The sequence below is a fragment of the Pelophylax lessonae genome (assembly GCF_965119305.1).
Source record: "Pelophylax lessonae genome assembly, chromosome: 8".
Classification (NCBI taxonomy): Eukaryota; Metazoa; Chordata; class Amphibia; order Anura; family Ranidae; genus Pelophylax; species Pelophylax lessonae.
The window spans coordinates 249,786,412-249,799,711 of record NC_138775.1 but is presented as its reverse complement, the minus strand read 5'-3'; positions in this window follow the sequence as shown (position 1 = coordinate 249,799,711).

The following is a 13,300-nucleotide window of genomic DNA, read 5'->3' as shown; positions in this document are numbered from 1 at the left end:
AGGCAGCAAACCTATTTGCTTCAGAAAACAGGAAAATATGTATACAGTTAACTTCTATATTTTATCATTTTCAGCTAGGTCAATTGGATTGATGGGTTTTTTACAAAATTTGGAAAACCAGCCAACAGTCCTGACATTAGATAAGCGTTAAATAGGCTATGCAGCTACCTTTGGCGTTAAATAGGCGCTGCAAGCACCTTTCTTGCTGGTATGTACTGCTAATACTTGCACGGGTACTGCAAGTACAGAAGGAACATGTTGACCTCAAAGTTTCAACACCTTATTTTTATATAACAGAAACGCGCAGGCAAATGGATCTGTTGTCCACATCAACGAAATAGTGCAAGTTAGGGAGTGGGCAGCTGCATGCTTTGGGCAGCAAAGCTTGCTCTCTTTTGTCCCAATCTTCCTATGCGGTGTTCAGGTCCCAGCTGACCGTCTAGTCTAGTGTCACACTGTCACCTCAGCAGAGCAAAACGTCTCTACTGCACAAGTTGAGACATATATAAAGAGTTTCTATTTTTTTCAGTGAGGCACCTATTAAATACAGCAAATAGCTTTACAATTTTATTTTGCCCTCATATATATTATGGTTATTGGTTATGGTATTGTCGTTGTCATTGTGCTTGATGTATGTCATCAGTTGTAAATAGTAGTGTAGTAATGTGTTGCAATATACTGGGATATGCACTGTATTATAGGCTCCATGCACACTGGGCTTAAAAAAAAAAACCTCCAGTATTTTTTGTACAAAGTTTAGACGAGTTTAGGAGAGTTTTGCTTCTTTTCTGCCAGAAAGCTCCAATCAGAAATGCAAACCAGAAGGTTTTTTTCCCTGCCTCTAAACTTTGAGCTTAAAATACGCCTGCGATCGTTCTAATGTGCATGGACATAACATTGAGCTGATACAGGCAGAACAAAAAACCAGAAGCAACAATTTTTAAGCCAGTGTGCAAGGTTATCTGCCTTTTTGAAAAGATGGTTTTAATGGCGCATTTTAATAATAATGACCCTCTATATAGTTAGATGTGTTGTACAGCATTTTGAAAGCTGTGGTTTGAATCCATCATTGTCAAGCACCATAGTAATAAGCAAAGAGCAGTTTGCAAAGTACATGACCCACAGCAACCCATCAGCCCTTATCTTTTCCAACTCTATAGCCTGAGGATTAAAGTGACTTCCACTTGGAACTGAATCTTATTGCTCTTTGCACTGACTTATTATATAATAAACCCACATAGATAAGGTAGAACTGAGAACAATGAGAGGTGTTTTGCCTGCCTATTCTTTAACAACCGGTGAGCCATTGGGGTTGATTTACTAAAGCTGGAGAGTGCAAAATCTGGTGCAGCTTTGCATAGAAACCAATCAGTTTCCAAGGTTTTTCTTGTCAAAACTTAATTGAACAAGCTGAAGTTAGAAGCTGATTGGCTACTATGATCAGCTGCACCAGATTTTGCACTAATCAACCACTGTGACCCACAAAATGGGCCAATAGATAGATGCATAGATGGCATGCATGTAAAACCGCCATCCATTTTCTTCATAGAAAAGGAAACAATTGGCTATTGGTCACCTAGCTGTGTCCACCACTTTAGACTTGTGGCCTTGGTCAGCATTGTTACATGCACCTCTATAGGGTTCAGCTGGTACAATTGATGCTCAAATACTCAAAGCATGCCTAATTAGGTGTGTATGACCAACCTAAAATTTTGCCTTTCCAGGCTCCTGAGAACTTTAGTAGAATAGGTTTGTAGCAGGGCTTGAGTCCACATATGTGCAGGATACCCATGATAAAGACCATTTTCCCTCTTGTGTTACAATTAACACCTGGGACAAGCAAGCTTCGAATTGCAGAATGTGATCAACTGGGCCATCTGTCCCCTTCTCTATTATGGCATTATGCTGCTATGATTCAATATACAATTCCATTTTCCCACAGTGCAATGATTAAGAAATGGGCAGAATGGGTCACTTACAGGCTTAAAGTCTTTCTTATTTGTTTGAGCCCTTTGTCTTTTCTGTAGCAAAGCCATCATTGAAAATTATTTTGCGTTTGGTAAGACTGGTAAAAAAAATATAAATATAAGAGCTATTGTAATGCAGTAGGCCATTAAAAAAAAAAAAAAAAAAAAAAAAAATATATATATATATATATATATATATATATATATATATATATATATATATATATATATAAAACAAATGAATATATATATATATATATATATATATATATATATATATATATATACATACACATATCTATATATATATATATATATATATGTATACATATCTCTATCTATCTATCTATCTATCTATGAAGGAATAGGAAGCCCTGCTTATGGAGCTTACAAATCTATCTATCTATCTATCTATCTATCTATCTATCTATCTATCTATCTATCTATCTATCTATCTATCTATCTATCTATCTATCTATCTATCTATCTATCTATCTATCTATCTATCTATCTATCTATCTATCTATCTATCTATCTATCTATCTATCTATCTATCTATCTATCTATCTATCTATCTATCTATCTATCTATCTATCTATCTATCTATCTATCTATCTTTGTATTAATATTATTATAATTTTTTTTACCAATGTTACATTTTGCTCTGCTAGTTTGCTGGCAATGCAATGACCGATTTCAGGATATTAACAAAAATGCATTGGATATGTGATGAGCACAGACAACATCGCAACTACCCTAGATAATCGTTGACAACATTAAAAAAGTGGGAGATATCAGGTTGATATCTGATATTAATCTGCTGGAAAATTATTCCTCACCAAACAGTTGTTTTTAAGGATGTAGAGGACTGTTTTAAGTACAATAAAAAAATATATATATCTTCCATTGTAAAGACAATTTCTCATAGCTGCAAGTAAACTGTCACCATGCAAGATACAAAAAGCAAATGATTGATTGTAGCTATTTTTTTTTGTTCGCAAGACATCCAATGCTTGGAGATTTTTTGAATATTCTGCCTCTCTTATAAAAAAAAAAAAAAAAAAAAATCAATCGAGTTTTTTTGATAATTAACGGTTTCTGGTAGTCTTTTTCTTGTTTAAAAAATTGTATTGAGAAAAATGAGAGAACAACATCACTAGCTGGTACAAGTACAATACAAAGTTTGCACTCAACTAGTTGTTTTAATATATTCCAATCTTCTGCTACAATTTTTTGTGTTCATAAATTTGTACAACAGATCCACTTGTCTATGACGATCGTACAATCCAGTGACCCCAGTAAAGGACGACTGCTTCTTATTATCTCAGGGGTGGGGTTGCGATTATTAATGAATTTTGTAATGACCTTCGATTTGATAAGTCAGAGCCTACAACTAGTTAGAGATGATGAAATGTTTGCCTAGCTGTGTGGGTGGTCTCTCTGCTAAGGGTCCCACTGGGGGAGGGGCAGACCTGTTCCGACACTTAAAGGGTTAAGAACACAAATGAAAAAGGGGGGAAGGAGGGTGGGCAGGTGCCAAACTGACACCTGGTAAACATTTTTGCTTTTATCCTGCCAGTTTTAATTCTTTTCCCTGACACGCTTGACATAACCTCTAAATACAGGCCATTTTTAATTAATACAACTGTTATTTTACATTATTATGAATAATCGTTATGCAGGTGAATTTACCTAGAATTGAAAAGGGGGTAATCATATGAATACAGTGCCTGTTACAGCTTGGCTCTTTTTGTAGCCGCACATTGTTTTTTTTTGAGCACAGCTTTATAATACTATTAAATGATAGTGATCATATAATACAAATGGTAGCAAAAAAATATCAGCTATATAGCTTTTGCTGTTATTTAATCTTAGGTTCTACCTGAAACATTTATGATTTTTTTTTTTTTTTATTAACGACTTGTCCCAACTTGGTATTGTTGTGGACATGAAACAGGACACTTCGGGCTTTGGAAATACAAGTGTTTAGGAGGGTTTTTTTTTTTTTACTTTTATTCTCATCAGAACTATTATTAATTATTCATATAATTTATATATTATAATTAATTCTGTTTTTTTTTATTGCATTTTTATAACACAATCTTTGTTGTGTGCGCCTTACCTTGCTTGAACTCGTAAATGTTCGCAACATTCTGGATTGAACAACATAAAAAGACACAGGTAAAAAAAAACCATTGCAGTAAATTTTATATATATATATATATATATATATATATATATATATATATATATATATATATATATATATATATATATATATATACATATATATATATAGATAGAGAAAGAGAGAGAGCAAATATTGTGTTCAATGCTGGTATAACGGTTAAATTCAAATAAAACGATTGCTGTAAATATTATTGTGTGCAATATTATTAAATATATATATATCTATATATATATATATATCTATATATATATATCTATATATATATCTATATATATATATATATATAATTTATATATATATATGTATATATATCTATTATATATATATATATATATATATATATATATATATATATATATATATATATATATATATATATATATATAATGATATAAATATATAACTATACATATATATAAAATTATATAAATATATATATATATAAAAAAAAACGATATCTATCTATCTATCTATCTATCTATCTATCTATCTATCTATCTATCTATCTATCTATCTATCTATCTATCTATCTATCTATCTATCTATCTATCTATCTATCTATCTATCTATCTATCTATCTATCTATCTATCTATCTATCTATCTATCTATCTATCTATCTATCTATCTATCTATCTATCTATCTATCTATCTATCTATCGTAAGTATTGTGTTCAATGTTGGTATAAGAGGGACGATTTTCAAATCTCGAATCGTTTGACGAACAAAGAATTCGCATTGCAGTCCTTTCAGAAGTCCCACATTTTGTCCAGCAAATTATTTGCCAGTACGATTTGCATCTTTTATTCTTTTATCAGTGTTTTTCTTAGGGTAATCATTTCAGCCATGTAAGATTAGTTTGTAGGGAGGCAGGTTGTCTTTTAGTTAAATAATAGAGTTACAATAATACATTTCTTACTGATGTGTATTATCCACAGCTAAACAATGGTCCTTCTAATGTTCCTATTAAAGCGATCAGATTTAGCTCAGCAGTAAAGCCTGGTAGACTGTGTCGCTCTAGGAGGGTGATAAGTGTACACAGAGGACTCTAATCTCCTCATCAGCTCATAATGCGACCACCGATACATGACAAATGGCCTCCCTCCACGTCACTGACCTTCCAGGGAAACAATATACAGTGTGACAACGGTGCGACCTAACTGACCTGCACTGCCTGGGAAATTCTTGTTACATGGAGCAAGAAAGTATGTCTCTTTCTGATGCTGGCAGATACAGAAGGTATCAAAAAGTAAAAACTGTTCTATCTATCTATCTATCTATCTATCTATCTATCTATCTATCTATCTATCTATCTATCTATCTATCTATCTATCTATCTATCTATCTATCTATCTATCTATCTATCTATCTATCTATCTATCTATCTATCTATCTATCTATCTATCTATCTATCTATCTATCTATCTATCTATCTATCTATCTATCTATCTATCTATCTATCTATCCTGTATAATATATAGAGTATATATACATTACCTGTACTCACATATTATTTCATTTGCATGATGACTCTGTCTAACCCTTACATTTAGTAATGGCACTCAGTTATATAGTTATGATTCTGAATACTTGAATCTGTATTCATGTTTAAATTACTGCAGACATGCCAAAGATAAAAGCATGAGGGTTGATTTACTAAAGGATTAGGGACTATTTGCTTAGGAAACGAATGTTCACTGAACTTAGAAAATAAGTTGAACTTGTGTTCATTTCAGTCAACCAATGAATGCATTGTTGTTGTTTTTTTTTTTTTTTTTTTTAAATATCCCTCTAATTATTAACATTCTTTTTTTTTTTTTTTTTTTATAAAATCAACCTCCAATAAGTAACCCAAAGACATAAGCACACTGATTCACAAATTGTACAAATCTGGTGATTTCTGTGATTTATGTAATTTTTTGGGGGCAAAATGTAAACATTTTTATTACCTTTAAAGGCGTCATGCACAAAATGCTTAAAAAACTGGTTTGACTTTTTTTTTCAGCCTGTAAATGCTCCACTATGTTAGCCTATGTGGCCATGTACACTTAGGAGATTTACTTAAACTGGTGCACTCAGAATCTGGTACAGCTGTGCATAAGAAATCAACCAGCTTCTAGGTTTTAGCTTTTCTTCACAATGAAGGCGGCTTTGAAACCGTGCAACTTCACCTGAACTCGCATAATTTCAAAGCTGCATTTCAGTCTTAGTTTAGGGGCAACTTGAAAGACAACTGTGCAGGTTCATTCTGAGATGTCTATTGAAGTTGCCCCAGAAGTCGCCAAAAGTAGTGCAGGAACTACTTTTGGAAATCGGTGCAGCGCCGCAAAGTTGGCGCTGCACCGTTTGGGACAGTACCACTGCCGGCAATAGGCTGTGATTTGACATGTGATATGACCTGCCAAATTGCATTGATGTGAATGGAGCTTATTGTCAAAGCCTAATTGAACAAGCTGAAGCTAGAAGCTTATTGGTTACTATGCACAGCTGCACCAAATTTATGAGCACCATTTTTGGTAAATTCGTCACCCCTTCCCCCGCTTCTACTGGAGTTTTGTGTTTTGCCTGTAGGAGCAGCTCAATGTTATCCTATGTGTCCATGTACTGTACATTAGGATGATTACAGGCATATTGAGCTCAGCGTTTAGGCTCCATTCACTCTATGGTGTTTCGGATAGTGGTCAGAATCCCAGTGATTCTGCCAGCGATTCAGAATTGCCGCAAATCATAGCGTGCCCTTGTGATACCTTTTATTTTTAATGGCAATTCGATTGCGCCGCGATTTTGCTGTGATCGCGGCAAAATCGCACCAACAGAATCGTGGGACACTTATCCCAAAAGAAGTTCCAGAACTTCTTTTGGCTGACAGGTATCCCGTGATTCTGTTTGTGTGATTTTAGCGTGATTCATCGAGCGACAATCGTGGCAAAATTACGCTGCGATTTGAGTGCCATTGAAAAAACCGGGGATGGCAAGGGTGTCCCACGATTTTCGGCCATTCGAAACACCATAGTGTGAATGGAGCCTTGGAGGCATGAAAAAAACCCTTCTGGCTTATGTTTTTGATTGGAGCGTTCTGGCTAAACTCGCCTAAAATGATATGAGCGTTTTTTTTTTTTTTTTGAGAACTGGCGTTTTTTTTGTTTTTTTAAACCCAGTGTGCATGAAGCAACAGACATTTAGAAAACAAACAAGGAGCCGCACTTCTGGTTGGAGTTATAGAGTATAAAATCCAGGTTTATTAAAGTCCAAAAGATAAAAACATATCAAATGTTTACGACTAAGCGGACGTTTCCGTGAAACGCGTTAACCGCCTTGCTTTTTTCTTTATGTCTCTGGCTGTCGTGGTTATGTTTTGATATGTTTTTATCTTTTGGACTTTAATAAACCTGGATTTTATACTCTATAACTCCAACCAGAAGTGCGGCTCCTTGTTTGTTTTCTACTATCATTTCCTGGACTGCGGATCCTTGCCTGCACCTGTGTTGGAGTTTTTTGTGGGATTGTCTCCTCACCAGAGCGGTTCTTGCTCTCTTCGATTAACTGCAACAGACATTTAGACCCCGTTCACATAGGGGCGACGCTACTTGCTGGGGCGACCTGTGAAGTTGCGGTGCACAGCGTGCACCGCGCCCTCAGCGCGGCATGCTCAGACTTCATATCATTGAAGTCTATGCAGGTCGCCTCCAGGTCACCCCAAAGTAGTACAGAACCGTTTTTCTTGTGTCACTCCTATTAGAACGGGTCCTGTGCTAATCTATGGCAGGCGACCCACCGCGACTTGTCAGGCGACCAAGTCGCCTGACAAGTTGCGCTAGTGTGAACCGGGTCTTACAGAAGTATTATAAGAGGAGCATTAAAAAAAAACAAACAAACAAAAAAAAAACTAAAAAAAAAAAAACATCACCAACATATTCAGGAAAGTAGCTTTTGGACAGAAAAAAAATGCTTGATGCATTTAGCACTTCAACGTTCATTCATTCCAATTGCCCGAATAAATTATTATTTTGGCCAATGGAGTCCTGTGTGCATGAGCCCTAACATCTTAAATGAGTCATCTTACATGAATTGCAGTGTAGCGGGCTACATATACACAACATTGTCAAAAGTATTAACGTTCATGTGCGTGTAAAGGCAGGCGTCCCAATACTTTTGACAAAATATATGTAGCCCACTACACTGCAATTTACTAAAACGGAAGAGTGCAAAATCTGGTGAAGCTGTGCCTGGTGGCAAATAAACTTCTAACTTTAGATTGTTCAATTAGGTTTGACAAAAAAACCTGGAGGCTAATTGGTTTATATGCAGAGCTGCATCCAATTTTGCACTCTTCAGAACAAAATGCTCATATAGAGCATTTTTGTACACAGTTAGGCACATTTAGGAGTGTTTAGAGTTTTGTTCTGCAAATCTCCAATTAAAAACTCAAACTTGAGGGTTTTTTTTCCTGCCTCTAAACTCTGAGCTTAAAATGTGCCTCTGAACATCCTAATGTGCATGGACACATAATATTGAGCTGTTTATACAGGAAAAACATGTAGAAGCAGCAAAGCACCGCAGCTAAACCTTGTGGACAGCCTTCCCAGAAGAGTAAAAGCTGCTATATCTGCAAAGGGTGGGCCAACTCAATATTGAACCCTACGGACTAAGACTGGGATGCCATTAGAGTTCATGTATAAATGTGTAAAGGCAGGCGTCCCAATACTTTTGACAATATAGTGTACTTGTGTACCTATTCTCTATCCCCAGTTCTTTTTAGAACTATAGTTTTATGTGTGTCAGCAAAAACTGCAGTAGTTGTTTGGCATCCTTTGCATAGTTTCGTTATTGTTTTATTGCTTTTTAAAAATTTATTTTCTTTTATTCTGCTTATCCATAAGCAGTGGTGAGGCCCCACCGTCTGGAGGCAGGGTATGTCTGCCTTTTCTATGTCAGAGTTGCCATTCTATGCTGCCCCAGCACACACAGGAGGTAGTGGAGTGGCTGACAAAGTCTTCCTCTTCTTCCTCCTCCCATGCACAGAGCAGCCAGTTGTTTGTAAGACTTCTAATGTGCTTTCTTCCTCCTCCTTTTCTGCAAATCCTGCGAAGAGTCAGCAGAACTATTTGATTACATGATCACTGACTTACCGCAGGACCATGATCTTGCCTGTTTGCAGGTATTCCTCCTTTCAGATATTGAGGATGAAGGCGAAAGTGGAATGACCAGAAAGTAATGCCCCGTACACACGTGCAGTTTGTCCCCGGGTTGTCGTGTCCGCTGAAAAGTGCAAAAGACTGCACACAAATTTTGTCCGCCGACTACAGCCGACTGCAGAAGTGATGTCATGTGATGGTTAACTTTCCGTGTGTTTTTTCTTTTCTGAGCATGCCCAGTCTTGCAAATCTGCTGTCTGTCGGCCGAATTCTGTATTGACTGGCGAACAATCGGCCGCTCTGGTGTCGGCATACAAAAATTTTAATGCTTGCACGACAGATTCTTTTCGGCCGAAAGTGCGCTGTCGGCTGTCGGAAGCATCATACTAACAAGCCTACAATCGGCCGATCGTTCGGCGGCCGAATCTTTTCATCCGACAATCTGCACGTGTGTATGAGGCATTAGAAGGTGGTTCATCCACAAAGTAGTTAGGGCGCATCAGGCAGGGAGTAGCAAGAGGCAGTGATGTTCCAGCAGCAGGAGCTTACTTCGAAGTGTTCCCCAGTGATGAAGGAGGGGGTAGATGATGAGGTGGTAGACCATATGTGGATGCCACTGACTGGAAAATAGGAATGTTCTGAGGGAGAAGCAGAACAGCAGTGAGGCAGGATTTTGTCCAGGGGCAAGGGCAGTTTTCAGAGGACTAAAGTGAGCCATCCTAATCCATCTGACGGCAATGTTCCATAGGTAAAGGGCCATATTTAGACCTTGGGAGGCCTGGGGCACTTCAGGATTGGCTGCACCTCATACACAGAGTTGGTTTACATCAATGGCAGTCACATATTTTTAAAATACATGAGACAATGTTATTTTGATGTCATGCATACACACGCACACACAATCATAGCGTTCTATGTGCTGTTTGCTTGAGCTGCCAAAATTATAAAATTAATTTTTAAAAATGATACCATGTACAAGATACATAAGATACATTTAGTAAAAGAAAGTCATTTTCTCCTGCTACATCTGCTGCAACATCTGCGGCTTGTAGTGACAGGAAGAAAAGTTTCGTAAGGGGTTTCAGAGGGTTAGGCTACACCATGCCAATAAGGGGAAACACTGGCGAAGGAAAAGTAAAAACCTGAACCTTTGCAGAATTTTCCTACACTCATCCCGCCATCTCCACCAGCATCCTTCTCTATTAAGGTGTTCCTTTTGTAGCAGATGGAGCAGAAGATATAACATTTCCTCAAATCATCCAGCATCTTAATGCCAGCTTTGCAGCTGCTCACATTCCTGCTAATAGAATCAACCTTCATCCACAAATGTGTGGCTTGTGCTACACCACAGTGGCAGTTGACCAACTACCATTATTTTGCGCCGAAGGTTATTCCTACCCTCTACCAGCATGTGGAATGTAATGTGTTTATGTTGCTTGGCCATGCTGTCAGATGCAAATTAAACATGACCACTGACACATTGTCATGTAGGTATGGGCAGGGACATGTCCATATCATTCACGGCACACTGGCTGAGTTATTTGGTGGCTGGAAAAGATGCAGAATGGAGCACACTGCCGTATGATGGTACCATCATGTGTCTTATCTGATGGGGGATAGTACAGTCACTTGTACCCCTTCTTCTTTACTGGACTCTTCTTCCAACTACTTGAAACCAGAAATCCTACCCAAGTGCCTCAGAGCATGTGCAACATCCCAGGGTAATAATTGCTGCCATGCTGTTTTGCAGTTTGTATGCCAATAGGCAGGAATAACACTGAGCCAGAACTACTGGCAGATCTCTAGGCGCAGACAAAGCGGAGGCTGACCTCCTGCTATCTTCAGACAGGAAAGGTCATGTGGCAATTAAAATACCTTGCCAGATGCCCTTCACCAGGGAAGAATCACAGATGTACCACAAGTAATTCATGTTCTGAACCTGGTTGTGCAGCTGTTTATCATTAATTACCCTGGCTTCCAAGAGGTCCTTCATCAGTCCAGAATGGTTTGCCGCTGGTCATACCTAGTCATGGCCCAGCTTGCGGAAATGCAGCACCAACATCAGTTGCAAGCAAACTACCTCATCTGTAACACCCTCATACAATGGAACTCAACATCGGCCATGCTGTAGAAGCTGCACCAGCAGCAGTGTGCCATTAATGAGTACATGTGTGATTATGGTATGAGAACAGGCTTTGACTTTATGGGGCCATATTAGATCATTGATGTCAAGAGCATCCTGCCCCTTTTTTATGTGTGACTGTAGGGGGCAGAAATTTGACAGCCTCATGTGATAGTTTCTTGCTGGTATGGGCTGAATTAAATCCAGTGCAAATGTTAGTCCATTCCTGGTTTCTACCTTTTAAATTGTGGCTTAACCAAGCTGCATACATCTTTTCTAGTCACTGCACAATATTTTTTGTTATTGTCTCTCAGAGAAGACACTCTAATGTTTGTTCCAAGATAGAACCTGCCTTGTCTCTCCCTCTTGTATTGCAGCCTAACCAAGCTGCTATCATACTGTCCAGCTACTGTACAAAATTTCTAGTTATTATCTCTCAGATTATGCACTCTTATACTGGCAATACACACATAAGGGTCTATTTATAAAAAAATATTGCTTTGTAAATGTCTCAGCATTTATGTAAAAAATCACAAATATTACCCGTAATGTTTATATTATGTGTAAAATAACAGTTTTTATCTGTTGCCTTTTGCAGGGTGAAAAAATATTTCCTAACATTCAATTCTAAGAGAAAATAGCCTTAGGAACATTCAACCAGAAGAGTTAAAGAACCAAAAGTGAAAATAGCCGAACACTATAGACTAAGAACATTAGACTAGAGGGAGAAATAATATTAGGGAGACCTGTGTGTACAAAGTGGAGAATCCTCCATTGTTTGGGAGATTCAGCAAACAGCTGAACTAAACCTCCAGCTGCAGCTGGAAGTAAAACATTCAACAAAACATTGCAACTAGGGTTGAGCGGACACCTAGATGTCCGTGTTCGACGGGTTCGGCCGAACTTTAAAAAAAAGTCCGGGTCCGTGTCCCGGACTTTTACCGAACTTTTCCCGGACACCGAACCCCATTGAAGTCAATGGGGACCCGAACTTTAAGGCACTAAAATGGCTCTAAAACACCAAAGGAAAGGGCTAGAGTGCTGCAAATGGCAGCAAAACGTAATTAAGAGCATGGCAAGTGCTCTGCAAACAAATGTGGATAGGGAAATAACTTAAAACAACAAAAAAAAACAGAAAAATAAAACAATGTTCTTCTTCATCTCTGAAGGACGAGGCCCATATGGAGTAGGAGGGAGGTTGAGGTGGTGGTGGATGTGGCGGTGACATAGGCGTGCGCACAGGGTGTGCTGGGTGTGCCTGGGCACACCCTAATCACCTAGGGCACATAGCATTGCCAGTGAGGAGATGGGAAAGATCTCCCTGGGACCTGCTCTGCTCTATTTCTCCTTGCCTACAGGTACATGGCCCCGATACATTACTCTCCCTGCTGGCAAACACATGCATGTGTATTTCAACTTTGGGGTGCACACCTTAATGCAATAGGCTGCGCACACCTATGGGCGGTGTAGGTGGAAGCGGCGGTGGAGGAGGACCAGGGCCGGATTAACAGCATCATGGGCTTGGTGCTGAGGATTTTGAAGGGCCTTAGGGCCGTGCCTTGCCATGCACCCAGAGGAGGAAGGGTGCAGCCATGCATGCCTAATTCAACATGGGATGCTGTCTCTGAAGCCCATAAACACATCCATGCATCGCCAACTGTCCCTCCTTGTCCGGCCTTCACGCTGTGTGGGGAGGTTCTGAGGGTGCTGCCTGGGGAAGCGAGCATAGAAGCCAGACTTCTGTGTTTACAAGTGACAGAAGAGCGGTAACAGTGAATATGGCCAACCCGGGGCCTATATAAAAGGTAGGGGCCTGGAGCTGCAGCTCCAATAGCCCCTACATTAATCTGGCCCTGAGGAGGAGGACGAGGTAGCCAACACTGCTTC